The sequence below is a fragment of the Rhopilema esculentum genome, chromosome 7 (genome assembly GCF_057945365.1).
Source record: "Rhopilema esculentum isolate cy_ngs chromosome 7, ASM5794536v1, whole genome shotgun sequence".
Taxonomy (NCBI): Eukaryota; Metazoa; Cnidaria; class Scyphozoa; order Rhizostomeae; family Rhizostomatidae; genus Rhopilema; species Rhopilema esculentum.
Genome location: NC_142821.1, coordinates 9,926,801 through 9,930,695, shown reverse-complemented (window position 1 = coordinate 9,930,695; position 3,895 = coordinate 9,926,801). Strand labels below are relative to the sequence as shown.

The 3,895-nt window shown below is 37.2% G+C and overlaps 1 pseudogene; it reads left to right on the top strand.

Annotated features, from left to right (window-relative positions):
- Nucleotides 1-661: 661 nt before the first annotated feature.
- On the top strand, nt 662-3,325 carry LOC148959965 (uncharacterized; annotated as a pseudogene).
- The last annotated feature ends 570 nt before the right edge of the window (nt 3,326-3,895 follow it).

Genomic DNA, 3,895 nt, shown 5'->3' with positions numbered 1-3,895 from the left:
CTCAAACGCTACAGAAAGATGGGGGGATGCCTACATATTCTGCAAGTGGGCAAACTGTAACTTCAAAGCCGATGTGACCCATTAATCTGTACAATACACAACTATTCGTAGGGATATATTTTAAAAGAATATAAAGACTCAAACATTCTAAAATTTAAAAAGGCGTCAGGATTAAAAGTCAGGCCCACAATATTCGCCAAAAGTATGATTCTTTGTTTAACAAAAGTTGCTCTCAATAATTGCAAATTTCATCTAGCTTTTTAAACTTGTAATTTCCAACAGGTCTGATTTTCATAAGTAATTGTCCGACTAAATGCGAGTTTTAGGCGACACTTCAAAATTCTGCCAAATGTATCTTTTTTTCTAATTCTATGATGTTCCTCGTCTAAATGCCGTAAAATTGTTTTAGAATATCCATCCTCAGAATATTGAATAAGATTATTTATTTCTTCTCAAGCTTGTTGTAAGGATACATCAAATTTCAGTAAAGCACCGCTTGTCTCTTGAAAATGGTTTACATAAGAAATTATAGAAAGCAATAATCATTTTAGAAAACCGGATGTGATCAAGAAATGGGTGTGGTCTAAAGGGTGTGGTCAATCCTCTATTTCATTTCGGCGGTAGTCAGATTTTTGGCTGGATCCGCCACTGAGTACTTGTAGGCTACACACCCAGTAAGGAAGAATCCCTTCCACCAATATTGCCAGTCAAAATTTAAGGAAAGATTTTCTGGGCGTTTTTAGACAGTGGTGCAGGGAGAGATTTCATTTCTAGAGAAGCAATGAAAGAGTTGAAATTAAAACCAAAAAGGTTTGAGAATAAAGAAATAACCACTGTAAATGGGACACGGAGAAAATCTATGCCAATTCTTAATGTGGAGATAGAGTCATTGGATGGCAAAGCCAGAGTAAGCTTTGAAGTTACAGGACTAGAAATGCAGAATTTAACAACTGTACTGAGACAAGATTTGAGAAAATCGAAAACTAAGTATAAGCATGCAAAAGACAAACAGTTTTATCTCACTGACAATGGAAAGCACACAATACACATGTTTTTTGAGGACAAAACGTTTTGTAATATCAAAACAGGTAATTATGCTAATGTGAATTGTCGTTTACAAGAAAATCAAATGATTATGAAAGATTATACAGCCTAGATATGCTAGGAGTTGAAGATAGGAGAGAGAATGACCAGCTGGATGTTATGAGAGAATTTAAAGATAATATAACCAGACAAGATGATGGGAGATATTATGTAAACGTACCTTGGATACTGGGAATGCAACTGACAGAAACAAATGAAACACAAAGTGGAAAACGGTTGCAGAATGTGGAGCGAAAGATGAGAGGCAATGAAAAGCTCAAAGCAGATTATGTGGAAATAGTAGAAAGCCAACTGAGAGACGGGGTGATTGAAAAGGGACCATCTGAACCTTCAGGGTCCAAGGTATTTTACATTCCCCACAAACCTGTTGTAAGAGAGAACGCTAGCACAATAAATGCAGAATGGTGTTTGACGCGAGTGCAAGTCCGACCCCATTGATGAATAATATTAATGATGTGATGTATACAGGCCCAGCATTGCAGCCAAATATCTGGGACATTATGGTAAGGGCCAGAATGGCACCTTATCTCTTATTGGGTGATCTGGAAAAGACATTTCTGCAAATTGGCATAAAGGAAGAAGATAGAGATGCATTTCGATTTTTGTTCACGATTTAAGGAAAAAAAGGACACTTACGCTTTATGAGAATCCCCTTTGGTAGGGAAGCAAGTCCTTTCATGCTTGGGGGGACACTCCAACACCACTATGAGCAATTTGAGAAGCCAGAGTTTGGGAATATACTAGAACAGCTTAGATCAAATACTTATGTTGACGATCTGATGCGTACTGGAGCAGAGGTTTAGAAACTAGAAACATTCAAGACACAAGCTATCTTTATACTAGATGATGGAAAGCTTCCAATTCTTAAATGGGAGTCAAATGCTGAAAGCTTAGAAAGTGAAGATATGACCAACCCAACAAGAATTTTGGGACACATATGGGACAAGAAAGAAGACACCCTTACAATTCCCATTAATAAAGATGTAGGTGATGGCCCAATTACCAAGAACGCCATATTAAGTCAGTTAGCAAGGGTATATGACCTACTCGGTATAATTTCACCTACTGTAGTAGAAGGAAAGCGAATATTCAGAGAAGCCTGGGTTGGAACAATAAAGGAAAGGGTTGGAACAATAAAGTTTCAAAGCCTCTTGTGAAAGATTATCTGAAATGGTTGAGACAACTGAGAGAAATTAAGATCCCAAGAAGTTTAATAAAGGAGGGAAAGAAAGTCAAAGCTGTACAGCTACACATCTTTGCAGACGCAAGTGACAAAGTGTGCTCATCAGAAACAATAGCAATAATAGAACAAGGAAGTGATACAGTGAAGGTGAGAAAGTCGCAGTCAGATTCCGAAAAAAAGATGGATTTTCCGAATTGAGGCATTTATATATTTCCAGCAAATTTTTTGTGGGAATAGTTCTTTCGCTACCCCTAGCTAAAAGTTCAGCAAAGGGGGTTGCGAAGTCCCCCCAAATAATTCTCAGTGCCCTTTTGTAAACTCTGTTCATTGCTGTATTGGCATCTTTCCCACAGATCATCCAGATTAAATGACAATAATTGAAGTTTGATATAATATATGTATTGTAAAGAATATGTCTCTTGTCCTGATTTAAATATTTTGCTACTCGCGAAAATGCGCTGGTCTTGTTGTTTGCTTTCGTGCAAAGTGCGTTTACATGGTCGACAAATTTTAGCCTAGAGTCTATAGTAATACCTAAGAGTTTGACTGTGCTAGTTGCAGGAATGGGTTTGTTAGCAATTTCAAACACGTATTCCTGCTCTGGCTTCAGACCAAGATACATGACTTGAAATTTGAAAGGATTCGCAACCATTCCATTGTCCCGAAACCAACACAGCGCATTATGGGTATCATCCCTAAGATAAGATACAGCCTGTTCTAGGGTTTGTCTGCATGCATATATAGTATTGTCATCTGAAAAATTACAGTATTCTGACTTAGTAATGACATATGTGAAATCGTTCATGAAAAATTTAAACAGAAATGCACCTAAAACTAACAATGCATGTTGTGTACTGTAGCCGTCACGGAAGCCATACACGAAACACAAAGCCACACAGTTTCATTTGTTTGACCATCTTGCGTTCAAAGACTTTTGAAAGGGACGGAAGGACACTTGTTGGCCTAAAGTTAAGTTTCAATGTAGAATCGTTCGCTTTGAAGATAGGTGATACATCAGCCAGTTCTTGTTGGTCAGGAAAATCGCTATAATATAAAATGTAATTTGAACAATACACAAACCTGAGAGTAATTCAAAATATCCGTGGGAATCTCCCCACTAGATTATTTAAACTACTAAGCTGGTTGATTTCATTCCAAACATCAAAAGGTGCAACAAAATCAAATTCAAATTCGTCAATAATACCAACATTTTCTATAATTCTGATAATACTAGGGTGTTTCCTGTATTTCTGAATCAAATACAGCACATGATCAGTTGACGAATTGATTTCAACGTCAGACTCTGGCGGTGCTGTGATAGGTAGTGTGTCGGTTATGTTTACAAAATAAGAATTGAAAATTTCACAAATCTTCTTGTCGTCATTTATTATGTTGTCGTTTTCTACAAGAACTGTCTTTCTTACTTTCTGACTCAGCCTGTGCAATACTTCTGCTCACTAAATGTAGATATTATAAGTAAATTTGCTTCATGAGCCATTTTCCTCGGTATTTTCGAACGCTTTTTTCTGTTTAATTCGAATATGATTTGCTGTGCAACTCCAAACGTAAGTCACCTTTGGCGACGCTTACCAATGCCCAAGAGGTTTT